Source organism: Drosophila biarmipes, unplaced genomic scaffold, assembly GCF_025231255.1.
Source record: "Drosophila biarmipes strain raj3 unplaced genomic scaffold, RU_DBia_V1.1 ptg000034l, whole genome shotgun sequence".
Lineage (NCBI taxonomy): Eukaryota > Metazoa > Arthropoda > Insecta > Diptera > Drosophilidae > Drosophila > Drosophila biarmipes.
The window spans coordinates 29,451-45,000 of NW_026114546.1; the positions used below are offsets into that span (position 1 = coordinate 29,451).

The following is a 15,550-nucleotide window of genomic DNA, read 5'->3' on the forward strand; positions in this document are numbered from 1 at the left end:
ATAAAAGTTATACACAACCTCAACTCATATGGGACTACCCCCTGAATTTAAGCATATTAATTAGGGGAGGAAAAGAAACTAACAAGGATTTTCTTAGTAGCGGCGAGCGAAAAGAAATCAGTTCAGCACTAAGTCACTTTGTCTATATGGCAAATGTGAGATGCAGTGTATGGAGCGTCAATATTCTAGTATGAGAAATTAACGATTTAAGTCCTTCTTAAATGAGGCCATTTACCCATAGAGGGTGCCAGGCCCGTATAACGTTAATGATTACTAGATGATGTTTCCAAAGAGTCGTGTTGCTTGATAGTGCAGCACTAAGTGGGTGGTAAACTCCATCTAAAACTAAATATAACCATGAGACCGATAGTAAACAAGTACCGTGAGGGAAAGTTGAAAAGAACTCTGAATAGAGAGTTAAACAGTACGTGAAACTGCTTAGAGGTTAAGCCCGATGAACCTGAATATCCGTTATGGAAAATTCATCATTAGAATTGTAATATTTAAACAATATTATGATAATAGTGTGCATTTTTTCCATATAAGGACATTGTAATCTATTAGCATACCAAATTTATCATAAAATATAACTTATAGTTTATTCAAATTAATTTGCTTGCATTTTAACACAGAATAAATGTTATTAATTTGATAAAGTGCTGATAGATTTATATGAATACAGTGCGTTAATTTTTCGGAATTATATAATGGCATAATTATCATTGATTTTTGTGTTTATTATATGCACTTGTAGGATTAACAATGCGAAAGATTCAGGATACCTTCGGGACCCGTCTTGAAACACGGACCAAGGAGTCTAACATATGTGCAAGTTATTGGGATATAAACCTAATAGCGTAATTAACTTGACTAATAATGGGATTAGTTTTTTAACTATTTATAGCTAATTAACACAATCCCGGGGCGTTCTATATAGTTATGTATAATGATATTTATATTATTTATGCCTCTAACTGGAACGTACCTTGAGCATATATGCTGTGACCCGAAAGATGGTGAACTATACTTGATCAGGTTGAAGTCAGGGGAAACCCTGATGGAAGACCGAAACAGTTCTGACGTGCAAATCGATTGTCAGAATTGAGTATAGGGGCGAAAGACCAATCGAACCATCTAGTAGCTGGTTCCTTCCGAAGTTTCCCTCAGGATAGCTGGTGCATTTTAATATTATATAAAATAATCTTATCTGGTAAAGCGAATGATTAGAGGCCTTAGGGTCGAAACGATCTTAACCTATTCTCAAACTTTAAATGGGTAAGAACCTTAACTTTCTTGATATGAAGTTCAAGGTTATGATATAATGTGCCCAGTGGGCCACTTTTGGTAAGCAGAACTGGCGCTGTGGGATGAACCAAACGTAATGTTACGGTGCCCAAATTAACAACTCATGCAGATACCATGAAAGGCGTTGGTTGCTTAAAACAGCAGGACGGTGATCATGGAAGTCGAAATCCGCTAAGGAGTGTGTAACAACTCACCTGCCGAAGCAACTAGCCCTTAAAATGGATGGCGCTTAAGTTGTATACCTATACATTACCGCTAAAGTAGATGATTTATATTACTTGTAATATAAATTTTGAAACTTTAGTGAGTAGGAAGGTACAATGGTATGCGTAGAAGTGTTTGGCGTAAGCCTGCATGGAGCTGCCATTGGTACAGATCTTGGTGGTAGTAGCAAATAATCGAATGAGACCTTGGAGGACTGAAGTGGAGAAGGGTTTCGTGTGAACAGTGGTTGATCACGAGTTAGTCGGTCCTAAGTTCAAGGCGAAAGCCGAAAATTTTCAAGTAAAATACAAATGCCAAACAAATATATATATTATATAAAATCTAGCTAAATTAATATACTTGAATAATTTTGAACGAAAGGGAATACGGTTCCAATTCCGTAACCTGTTGAGTATCCGTTTGTTATTAAATATGGGCCTCGTGCTCATCCTGGCAACAGGAACGACCATAAAGAAGCCGTCGAGAGATATCGGAAGAGTTTTCTTTTCTGTTTTATAGCCGTACTACCATGGAAGTCTTTCGCAGAGAGATATGGTAGATGGGCTAGAAGAGCATGACATATACTGTTGTGTCGATATTTTCTCCTCGGACCTTGAAAATTTATGGTGGGGACACGCAAACTTCTCAACAGGCCGTACCAATATCCGCAGCTGGTCTCCAAGGTGAAGAGTCTCTAGTCGATAGAATAATGTAGGTAAGGGAAGTCGGCAAATTAGATCCGTAACTTCGGGATAAGGATTGGCTCTGAAGATTGAGATAGTCGGGCTTGATTGGGAAACAATAACATGGTTTATGTGCTCGTTCTGGGTAAATAGAGTTTCTAGCATTTATGTTAGTTACTTGTTCCCCGGATAGTTTAGTTACGTAGCCAATTGTGGAACTTTCTTGCTAAAATTTTTAAGAATACTAATTGGGTTAAACCAATTAGTTCTTATTAATTATAACGATTATCAATTAACAATCAATTCAGAACTGGCACGGACTTGGGGAATCCGACTGTCTAATTAAAACAAAGCATTGTGATGGCCCTAGCGGGTGTTGACACAATGTGATTTCTGCCCAGTGCTCTGAATGTCAAAGTGAAGAAATTCAAGTAAGCGCGGGTCAACGGCGGGAGTAACTATGACTCTCTTAAGGTAGCCAAATGCCTCGTCATCTAATTAGTGACGCGCATGAATGGATTAACGACGGACGTGTGTTTTCTCGTGGTCCCAATCAAACGGTCATTTCAAAGTTATTTCTGGGTGTACAGAGCTCGAAATTGGACTAAAATTCGCAGTTTAGTGCAAGGAAGACGCCTGTGTAAAAAACAATTTTGAAAAGTGAGCGGTAAGAGTGGAAATCGCCGTTTTCCTTTTTGGAAAATTTCCACACGTGCGCGTGGGTGAGTGCAGCCGCGAGAACTTTCGTGAGAGCAAAAGCGGCGAGAGCGAGCTTTCTCTCTCGCAGTCAGCTGTTCTAGCGGGTGTGTGTACCGGCTAAACTTGCGTATCGGGTAAGTGTACTTGCTCGAGTAAGTTTGGTGGTAGGAGGAAAATGGCTCCATCTCCGATGGAGACGGCAGGTGGATGCTCGGGCAGTGAGTCTGCGAGCAGTCGTAGCGGCAGTGTTAGCCGTGATAGGCAGGGTCGGTCGAAGGGAAAGCGTGGCAGAGGTGCAGCTGCGAGGGATGCCTCACAGGCCAAGTATGTGGCCATCGACGGAGGCAGTGGTGGACCGAAGCAACTTGTGGAGAAGACGCTGTCATCGCTGGAGATGCCGCCGCCGCCGGCTCCCGTTGCTGCCATCGTCCCCGCTGCTGGCACTGTCCCCGCTGCCTCCTCTGCCGATGCCTGCGTCGGCGTCGCAGCTGGCGCCGCTGCTGGCGCCGCTGCCACCGGAGAAGGAGAATGCGTAGAGGAGCTCGAGGCAATGGAGATCGTGAGAGGTGGCCTCGGCCGAATTTCCGCGGAGATCGCGAAAATTAGGTCGGAGATCGTGCTGGACGTCACCACCTGCCTGGGACGAAGCTCAACGAGGGAGTTACTCAGAGTCGCCGCAAAGTACGAGGCCCTGATCTCGGCGCTCACGGTGCGCAATGCGATTTTGGAGGACCGGTGGAAGCAAATGAAGAGGACGCCGCTGCCAACGCCGCCACCGCCGCCACCGCCGCCACCGCCGACTATCCAACATGGAGCCGCCCATATGCCCTCGGTGTATGCCACTGCGTACCCCAGCCTGCCGGTGTCCTCTGTCATGCCCCCTGCCGTGCCGGTCCCGATGCCGAGGAAGCCGCGCGAGACCTGGTCGGCTGTGGTTCACAGCTCAGACCCGAATATTTCGGGGCAGCAGCTGGCTGAAAAGGTGCGGAAGGAGATTGCTCCTTCACTAGGAGTCCGTCTACACGAAGTCAGAGGACTGGCGCGTGGCGGTGCCATTATCCGCACCCCGTCGTCCGGGGAAATAAGGAAGGTTGTGGCAAATAGGAAGTTTGCAGAAGCTGGCTTGGAGGTGAAGCAAAGCCCAGCCCAGACTCCAAAAGTTCTGGTCAGCAATGTTGATACTGCGACGCCACCGGCTGATTTTATGAGCGAGTTGTTTAAAAACAACTTCGCAGACCGAATGGACCTGGAGGCCTTCAAAAAGCAGGTGCGGCTAGAGAAATCGTGGTCGCAGGCGGATGGCGCCACTGTAAATGTGACGCTGGAAGTCAGCACCACGGCCCTCGACGTGCTTGACGGCGGCAAGGCGTACATTGGCTGGTTTGCGTACAACTGCCGGGCGTTGGTGCGCACTTACGCATGCCACAGGTGCGTGGGTTTCGACCACAAGGTGAAGGACTGCCGGTATAAGGAGAATGTCTGCCGACAGTGCGGACAAACTGGCCACAGTGCACGCGAGTGCCAGAAGCCGGTGGACTGCCGGAACTGCCGGTTTAAGGGCTACCCGTCGGGACACCACATGCTGTCCCCGGGATGTCCCGTATATGCGGCAGTGCTTGCGAGGGTGAACTCTAGACATTAATGTTTAGGTTCATCCAAGCAAACTGTGGTCGAGGACGAGCGGCGACCATCGAGCTCGGAGTCCGGTTGCTTGAAAGCAAGAGTCTGTTCACACTGGTTCAGGAGCCTTACGCAGGTGACGAGAGGATAGACGTGTTGCCGGATGGAGTGCGAAGCTTCGTCGATCGGCGAGGGAAGGCAGCCATCTTTGTCAGCCACCAGGATGTCATCTGCATGCCAGTGGAGCCGCTCACCAACAACTACGGCGTGTGTGTGTGCATTAAAGGAAGTTTTGGCTCAATCTTCCTTTGCGCCGCATACTGCCAGTTCGATAGCAGACCAAATGGTAGACCGAACCCGCAACCGGATGAATACAGCTACAACCTCCAGTCGTACCTAAGGTACTTGGATTCTGTCCTGCTGCTGGCCAGCAGTACTCCAGCAATCTTCGGACTTGACGCGAACGCAGCGTCCCCCATGTGGTTTAGTAAACTCCCTCCTCGACCGGAGGGACTAACTAACTACTCCCGGGGTGAGCTGCTGTCCGAGTGGATGCTGACGAAGGGAGCGGTGGTCTTGAACCAACCTAGTCAAAGCTACACGTTCGATAACATAAGATCGCACAGCGATATCGACGTGACATTCGCCAACTCAGCAGGACATATGCTAGCCACATATGAGTGGAGAGTGGACGAGTGGGAATTGAGTGACCACAACGTAATTTCCGTTGTGGCCAGCACCTCGACCGCGAATGCCGTTGGGAGATTATCTCCGGTACCGTCCTGGAACTTCTCCAATGCACGTTGGCGTCTGTTCGAACAGGAATTGGTGAATAGGGCAGCCGAGATTCCGGAAGACTTCCAAGGATTGCCGCTGGACCAACAAGTGTCTAGACTCCGCAGGATGGTGCACGATGTGTGCGACCTTGCGTTGGGAAGGAGAACGCCCGGACAGCCGAGAACGAGGGTAAGTTGGTGGACCGCTGACCTTTGCGCAAAGCGCCGCCAAGTCAGGAGACTCAGGCGCCGTCTTCAGGATGCCAGACGCCATCAGCATGATGACGTGGCCGAGCTGACTGTAGTGGAGCTGAGGCTTGCCACAGCCGACTACAGGAAGCTTATCGTGAGGACCAAGGAGAACAGCTGGAGACGCATCGTGGGAGAAAACTCGCACGATCCCTGGGGGCGCGTCTACAAGATGTGCCGAGGTCGCAAGAGACGGACGGAGATTGGGTGCCTCCGCGTGAATGGCGAGCTGGTCACCAATTGGAGTGACTGTGCGCGAGTGCTCCTCCGCAACTTTTTCCCAGCTGCGGAGTCTGACGCACCGATTGCCCCCGTGGAGGAAATCCCACCGCCCTTGAATGTCTCGGAAGTTGATGCTTGTGTCGCCAGGTTGAAGAGCAAGCGCTCGCCTGGCATGGACGGTATCAACGGGACGATTTGCAAGGCTGTGTGGCGTGCCATACCTCAGCATCTGACGGTGCTGTATTCAAACTGCGTCCGGTCGGGGTACTTCCCCGCAGAGTGGAAATGCCCACGTGTAGTGGCACTGCTCAAGGGACCCGACAAGGACAAGTGCGAACCGTCGTCATATCGCGGAATTTGCCTGCTGCCGGTTTTTGGCAAGGTGCTCGAGGCCATTATGGTGGATCGTGTGAGGGAAGTTCTTCCGGAAGGCTGTAGATGGCAATTCGGATTTCGCCAAGGACGTTGTGTGGAGGACGCTTGGATGCACGTTAAGAGCAGTGTTCATGCCAGCCCGGCGAAATACGTGCTCGGAATTTTCGTGGACTTCAAGGGAGCCTTTGACAACGTGGAATGGAGTGCTGCATTGCGCCGATTAGCCGAACTGGGATGCCGAGAGATGGGCTTGTGGCAGAGCTTTTTCTCAGGCAGAAGCGCAGTGATCCGAAGCAGTTACGAGGCAGTTAATGTTCCCGTAACTAGAGGCTGTCCGCAGGGATCAATCAGCGGCCCATTTATATGGGACTTGCTGATGGACGTTCTGCTCCGACGCCTTGAGTCGTACTGCGCCTTGAGCGCGTACGCGGATGACCTGCTGCTTCTCGTCGAGGGAGAATCCCGAAGCGTGCTAGAGACAAAAGGAGCGCAGCTAATGTCCATCGTAGAAGCGTGGGGGATGGAAGTCGGCGTTGCCGTCTCCACCAGCAAGACGGTGATAATGCTGCTTAAGGAGAACGCCCGCCCACCTTTGGCACGTAATCCTTCGGGTGTGCTTAGTCGGCCCCCAGCGGTCAATCTTGCTGGAGCAAGCTTGCCGTATGTAAGCAGCTGCCGGTATCTTGGCATCACGGTCGAAGAAGGCTTGAAATTCTCCAAGCACTTCACCTCGCTCAAGCAGCGAATGACCGGAGTCGTTGGAGCATTGGCGCGTGTGCTTCGAGCAGACTGGGGATTCAGTCCTCGAGCCAAGCGGACCATCTATGCCGGACTCATGGTACCCTGTGTGCTATTTGGTGCCCCGATATGGTATGTCGATACGACGCAGGAAGTAGTGGCCAGGAAGCGACTTCTTTCTTGCCAGAGGCTCATCCTGCTTGGTAGCCTCCCGGTTTGCCGAACAGTGTCTACTGTGGCACTGCAGGTTCTTGCTGGCGCTCCCCCGCTTGATTTGGTCGCCAAGCAAGTGGCAGCCAAATACAAGCTTAAGCGTGGATACCCGTTGGAGGAGTACGATCTGTGTTATGGCGAGGACCTCACAAGTCTTAGCCGAGGGCAGATGAAGGTGCGTACTGAGCAGTGCATACTGCACGCGTGGCAAGACAGATGGGATAGCGTAGAGTCATCCGGCCGGGTGACCTACAAGTTCATCCCGGATGTCGAATTTGCCTATCGCGATCCTAACTTTGGATTCACGATGCGTACCGGATTCTTGCTTACAGGACATGGATCGCTAAACGCATTTCTGTTTGGTGTCAGAGCGTCGGGCACTGCCGCATGCTCATGTGGCGACCCATATGAGGACTGGCAACATGTTCTATGCGACTGCCCGAACTATGAAGATTTGCGAGACCTCGATGGACTTGGTGTGCAGCAAGTTGGCGAAAGATGGATTGGATTCGATGGCATACTAGCGGATCAGGAGAAGACCAGAAGGCTTACAGCGTTTGCCGAGGAGGCGTTCAACCGGAGGAGGGACTCTTAGTCCTCATCCCTGCCGTGTGGTAGCAGCGAAGAATACTGCCACAGTCTGTCATTGCTTGTCGTAGGAGGCGACTAATATGACATGGTTGCCCCATCCGAGCTTGTCGGAGCTGAAGGGGTGAGGCCCACCGAGCCTGTAATTTTCGGTACCACGGGTTGAGCAGTTATCCAAGGCTGCTCATTGAGGTCGGCCCCCTTGTGGGAGTTTCGTGGTGGCTGTGGTTGACACCTATATCGCGGGTAGAGTCCCCGGGCTCGACGTGGATGTTGCGTTTATACAACTCGGGTGCTGCGACCCAAAGAACAGTAGAGATTTTAGATAGATCTCGCCCCAACGCAAGGGGAAGTGCTTGCCCGACAAGCAAGTACTTAAATTGCTACTGGGGTGGTTGCTATGTACATAGCTATAGCTTCTAGTCCGGGGCGTTGGTCTGGCGCTTAACCTAGACCCGCTGCACTATATGCTCCAAAGTGGGCATATGTGAGTGCCGTGGTTGTAATCCCTTTAGTGTGGAACACGCCACGTTAAATAAGTTCGGAGGGATCCGATTCCCACTGTCCCTATCTACTATCTAGCGAAACCACAGCCAAGGGAACGGGCTTGGAATAATTAGCGGGGAAAGAAGACCCTTTTGAGCTTGACTCTAATCTGGCAGTGTAAGGAGACATAAGAGGTGTAGAATAAGTGGGAGATATTAGACCTCGGTTTGGTATCGCCAATGAAATACCACTACTCTTATTGTTTCCTTACTTACTTGATTAAATGGAACGTGTATCATTTCCTAGCCATTATACGGATATATTTATTATATCTTATGGTATTGGGTTTTGATGCAAGCTTCTTGATCAAAGTATCACGAGTTTGTTATATAATCGCAAACAAATTCTTTAATAAAACGGTGCATTTATGTATTTTTGATTTGAAAATTTGGTATAACTCCAATTACTCAGGTATGATCCAATTCAAGGACATTGCCAGGTAGGGAGTTTGACTGGGGCGGTACATCTCTCAAATAATAACGGAGGTGTCCCAAGGCCAGCTCAGTGCGGACAGAAACCACACATAGAGCAAAAGGGCAAATGCTGACTTGATCTCGGTGTTCAGTACACACAGGGACAGCAAAAGCTCGGCCTATCGATCCTTTTGGTTTAAAGAGTTTTTAACAAGAGGTGTCAGAAAAGTTACCATAGGGATAACTGGCTTGTGGCGGCCAAGCGTTCATAGCGACGTCGCTTTTTGATCCTTCGATGTCGGCTCTTCCTATCATTGTGAAGCAAAATTCACCAAGCGTTGGATTGTTCACCCATGCAAGGGAACGTGAGCTGGGTTTAGACCGTCGTGAGACAGGTTAGTTTTACCCTACTAATGACAAAACGTTGTTGCGACAGCATTCCTGCGTAGTACGAGAGGAACCGCAGGTACGGACCAATGGCACAATACTTGTTCGAGCGAACAGTGGTATGACGCTACGTCCGTTGGATTATGCCTGAACGCCTCTAAGGTCGTATCCGTGCTGGACTGCAATGATAAATAAGGGGCAATTTGCATTGTATGGCTTCTAAACCATTTAAAGTTTATAATTTACTTTTTAAACGACAATGGATGTGATGCCAATGTAATTTGTAACATAGTAAATTGGGAGGATCTTTGATCACCTGATGCCGCGCTAGTTACATATAAAAGCATTATTTAATACAATGACAAAGCCTAGAATCAATTGTAAACGACTTTTGTAACAGGCAAGGTGTTGTAAGTGGTTGAGCAGCTGCCATACTGCGATCCACTGAAGCTTATCCTTTGCTAGATGATTCGATAATAAAATTGCATAATTTATTTGTTGTGTTGAACTTCTTATATAAAGTTCAACCAACAATCTATTTGTATGCATTGATTGTTTGCTTGGCTTTGTGGCGAATTTTTAATCCTTTATATATTACATTCCTAAGGTCTAGATTTTCAAGTAAGAGACCAATTTGATTAACATATCAATATAAGTACAACTCGACCATCTAATAATAACAATATGAATCGTCATCTTATTAGTGACGCGAAGATTGGCAAACATATAATATAAAAATATTCCTAAGGTCTAGATTTTCAAGTAAGAGACCAATTTGATTAACATATCAATATAAGTACAACTCGACCATCTAATAATAACAATATGAATCGTCATCTTATTAGTGACGCGAAGATTGGCAAACATATAATATAAAAATATTCCTAAGGTCTAGATTTTCAAGTAAGAGACCAATTTGATTAACATATCAATATAAGTACAACTCGACCATCTAATAATAACAATATGAATCGTCATCTTATTAGTGACGCGAAGATTGGCAAACATATAATATAAAAATATTCCTAAGGTCTAGATTTTCAAGTAAGAGACCAATTTGATTAACATATCAATATAAGTACAACTCGACCATCTAATAATAATATGAATCGTCATCTTATTAGTGACGCGAAGATTGGCAAACATATAATATAAAAATATTCCTAAGGTCTAGATTTTCAAGTAAGAGACCAATTTGATTAACATATCAATATAAGTACAACTCGACCATCTAATAATAATATGAATCGTCATCTTATTAGTGACGCGAAGATTGGCAAACATATAATATAAAAATATTCCTAAGGTCTAGATTTTCAAGTAAGAGACCAATTTGATTAACATATCAATATAAGTACAACTCGACCATCTAATAATAACAATATGAATCGTCATCTTTTTAGTGACGCGAAGATTGGCAAACATATAATATAAAAATATTCCTAAGGTCTAGAATCTTAAGCAATAGACCAATTCAACTAAGAGTTGACATATAAAAATATGTTCCTTTTAATGTTAGCAAAATTTTATCGTCACATACTGTTAGTGACGCGAACGTTTTTTTCTCCATGTTTATATGAATGTTTATTCAAAGGTAGAAAGGCAGGATCGTTATTTTATAAGTGAAGCGATAAAAAAATATTATGCAATAGGACATCTATTTATAAATATTTTTAAGTCTTAGAAATTCAAGTAAAGAGATTCAAGAAATTCATTCAACTTAGAGCGCACATATAATTAAAACTATTCCTGAGGTTTAGAAACCAAATTAAATAAAGAGGACATATAAACGTATGTGGTATTTTGATGGTAGTAAAAATGTATCGCGATATTATTAGTGACGCGACCAATTTTTATACTCTTTGCTCCATGTGCAAATATATCTAGTGTTTAGATAGTCAATTAAAAATGACAATTTTAACTAAAAGACTTAAAAAAGTGTTTGTCAAACTTATAATTTTGTCAATACTATATAAAACGCCAATCATATCCTTATAAAAGTAAATACGGTATATGGTTATAAATACAAAACCATATATAAATAAAAAAATGAAATCGTATGTATATGGCTTATAGGTATAATACCTATAAGGCATAATAATGTATAATATTAGCAAATATACATATAAAAGTGCATAAATTGTATAGATATGGCATAAAGAAGGCATTTATGAGAATAGCTAGTAGAATTTGCCCATACACTACTAGCGAAATGAGATATTTATACCTAGTGAGGGCGGCACTAGTACTATAAATTGTGGCAAAATAAATCTTATGCAAATGCATAGGATTTTGTCAATACCGTACAAAAAACTAAGTAAAACGTATGGATATTGAAAAATAAATGGATTATATTCATAAAATACGAATATTTCTTGCATTCTCTTGTTATACGAGAGAATATCATACGGAGCGGGCAGCCCCTAGTATAGTAAGCAGTCGAATGGGAGACAGCGTGTCCAAAAACACCTATAGGGAGGTGGTCGTTGGCGGACCTCTCCTCGTATTGGTCAAACTTATGATTTTGTCAATACTATATAAAACGCCAATCATATCCATATAAAAGTGAATACAGTATATGGATATGAATAAAAAACCATACATAAATAAAAAAAAATATGTATAAAAAATTATACATATATTTATATTAAGCAATCGTATGGATGTGGCTTATAGGTATAATACCTATAAGGCATAATAATGTATAATATAGCAAATATACATATAAAAGTGCATGAATTGTATAGATATGGCATATAAGTGACATATTTATGAGAATAGCTAGTAGAATTTGCCCATACACTACTAGCGAAATGAGATATTTATACCTAGTGAGGGCGGCACTAGTACTATAAATTGTGGCAAAATAAATCTTATGCAAATGCATAGGATTTTGTCAATACCGTACAAAAAACTAAGTAAAACGTATGGATATTGAAAAATAAATGGATTATATTCATAAAATACGAATATTTCTTGCATTCTCTTGTTATATGAGAGAATATCATACGGAGCGGGTAGCCCCTAGTATAGTAAGCAGTCGAATGGGAGACAGCGTGTCCAAAAACACCTATAGGGAGGTGGTCGTTGGCGGACCTCTCCTCGTATTGGTCAAACTTATGATTTTGTCAATACTATATAAAACGCCAATCATATCCATATAAAAGTGAATACAGTATATGGATATGAATAAAAAACCATACATAAATAAAAAAAAATATGTATAAAAAATTATACATATATTTATATTAAGCAATCGTATGGATGTGGCTTATAGGTATAATACCTATAAGGCATAATAATGTATAATATAGCAAATATACATATAAAAGTGCATGAATTGTATAGATATGGCATATAAGTGACATATTTATGAGAATAGCTAGTAGAATTTGCCCATACACTACTAGCGAAATGAGATATTTATACCTAGTGAGGGCGGCACTAGTACTATAAATTGTGGCAAAATAAATCTTATGCAAATGCATAGGATTTTGTCAATACCGTACAAAAAACTAAGTAAAACGTATGGATATTGAAAAATAAATGGATTATATTCATAAAATACGAATATTTCTTGCATTCTCTTGTTATATGAGAGAATATCATACGGAGCGGGTAGCCCCTAGTATAGTAAGCAGTCGAATGGGAGACAGCGTGTCCAAAAACACCTATAGGGAGGTGGTCGTTGGCGGACCTCTCCTCGTATTGGTCAAACTTATGATTTTGTCAATACTATATAAAACGCCAATCATATCCATATAAAATTGAATACAGTATATGGATATGAATAAAAAACCATACAAAAATAAAAAAAAAATATGTATAAAAAATTATACATATATTTATATTAAGCAATCGTATGGATGTGGCTTATAGGTATAATACCTATAAGGCATAATAATGTATAATATAGCAAATATACATATAAAAGTGCATGAATTGTATAGATATGGCATATAAGTGACATATTTATGAGAATAGCTAGTAGAATTTGCCCATACACTACTAGCGAAATGAGATATTTATACCTAGTGAGGGCGGCACTAGTACTATAAATTGTGGCAAAATAAATCTTATGCAAATGCATAGGATTTTGTCAATACCGTACAAAAAACTAAGTAAAACGTATGGATATTGAAAAATAAATGGATTATATTCATAAAATACGAATATTTCTTGCATTCTCTTGTTATATGAGAGAATATCATACGGAGCGGGTAGCCCCTAGTATAGTAAGCAGTCGAATGGGAGACAGCGTGTCCAAAAACACCTATAGGGAGGTGGTCGTTGGCGGACCTCTCCTCGTATTGGTCAAACTTATGATTTTGTCAATACTATATAAAACGCCAATCATATCCATATAAAAGTGAATACAGTATATGGATATGAATAAAAAACCATACATAAATAAAAAAAAAATATGTATAAAAAATTATACATATATTTATATTAAGCAATCGTATGGATGTGGCTTATAGGTATAATACCTATAAGGCATAATAATGTATAATATAGCAAATATACATATAAAAGTGCATGAATTGTATAGATATGGCATATAAGTGACATATTTATGAGAATAGCTAGTAGAATTTGCCCATACACTACTAGCGAAATGAGATATTTATACCTAGTGAGGGCGGCACTAGTACTATAAATTGTGGCAAAATAAATCTTATGCAAATGCATAGGATTTTGTCAATACCATACATAAACCGTATGGATATTGAGAAGTTAATAGATTACATCTATAATATGAGAAGTATTTTAGTATTCTTATTAAATAAGAGAATACTATAAGGGTGAGTGGCAAAGAGAATTGAATATACCCGAATGGGAGACAGCGTGTCCAAAAACTACTATAGGTGGTGTGGCAAATATGAGGAAGGCAATATATCCATATAATGAAAATAAAAGTGCGTTTTCTTATTATATAAGAGAACACTATATGGGTGAGTGGCAAAGTAAATTGAATATACCCGAATGGGAGACAGCGTGTCCAAAAACTACTATAGGTGGTGTGGCAAATATGAGGAAGGCAATATATCCATATAATGAAAATAAAAGTGCGTTTTCTTATTATATAAGAGAACACTATATGGGTGAGTGGCAAAGTAAATTGAATATACCCGAATGGGAGACAGCGTGTCCAAAAACTACTATAGGTGGTGTGGCAAATATGAGGAAGGCAATATATCCATATAATGAATATAAAAGTGCGTTGTCTTATTATATAAGAGAACACTATATGGGTGAGTGGCAAAGTAAATTGAATATACCCGAATGGGAGACAGCGTGTCCAAAAACTACTATAGGATGGTCAATGGGCCGGCCGTCTGCTATTGACATATGTCAGTAGAGAAGATATTATCCGTCAAATTTGTTTCTTTATTCATTTATTTGAATACGAGACTTGGCTCCGCGGTTAATATTTTAAGCCCAAAGATAATAACGTTGAAACAAAGGCCAAGTTTCTATTGTACATAGAATAACAAATTGTTTCCGAATTTTATCGTTAATTTTAGGAGGTAGGCTAACATGATTTATATTATATGTGTATTATTAAATAATAATAGTACATAAAAGTCTACCAAAGAAATATAAAAATGTAATTATGAATACATTTTCAATATTAATATCAACTTATATTGTTGATAATAAAAAATAGCTATTAAGAGAGTTATTTAAGAAATTATATAATATATAATAAAGAGTATATATATAAATAATATATAAGTATATATTATTTAAGAAATAAATATAGTAGTAATAATTATATATATACACTCGGTTCTATTTTATATATTACCAGAGACTTATATGGATATATATAGATAAATTTTAAATTTATCGTCAAAATACAAATGATTAACTCAATATCTTATATTGGTTAAACAAAAATTGTACATGTGTGGATACAATATATTATGTATGTCGAACAAAAATGATATTTTAGAATGAAATGTGCATATATAAAGAAAATATATGAAAAATAAATATTGTGTTTATAAAGAATATGATTCTTTTTGACATCAATAAAAACTTGTTATTATTAGTGGCGAAACAAGTATAAATTGGAAAACAAACGTATACGAATGCTATATAAAAATGGCCGTATTCGATAGAAATAAAATCTATAACAACATATATATTGCTAATTTCTATTCAAAAAATATGAATGAAATATGAATAAAAACATTATTCTGGTTGATCCTGCCAGTAGTTATATGCTTGTCTCAAAGATTAAGCCATGCATGTCTAAGTACACACGAATTAAAAGTGAAACCGCAAAAGGCTCATTATATCAGTTATGGTTCCTTAGATCGTTAACAGTTACTTGGATAACTGTGGTAATTCTAGAGCTAATACATGCAATTAAAACATGAACCTTATGGAACATGTGCTTTTATTAGGCTAAAACCAAGCGATCGCAAGATCGTTATATTGGTTGAACTCTAGATAACATGCAGATCGTATGGTCTTGTACCGACGACAGATCTTTCAAATGTCTGCCCTATCAACTTTTGAT

At 41.5% G+C, this 15,550-nt stretch overlaps 1 non-coding gene and 1 pseudogene across 1 annotated transcript in view; both read left to right on the forward strand.

Moving 5' to 3' along the window:
- The first annotated feature begins 14 nt into the window (after positions 1 to 14).
- On the forward strand, positions 15 to 9,492 carry LOC127012225 (large subunit ribosomal RNA; annotated as a pseudogene).
- Positions 9,493 to 15,221: 5,729 nt separating this feature from the next.
- The window catches only part of LOC127012222 (small subunit ribosomal RNA), a 1,995-nt gene continuing 1,666 nt past the window's right edge, over positions 15,222 to 15,550 (forward strand). The window contains exon 1 of the ribosomal RNA XR_007765736.1: positions 15,222 to 15,550. This exon is cut by the window's right edge and continues 1,666 nt beyond it. This is a non-coding gene — a ribosomal RNA (small subunit ribosomal RNA).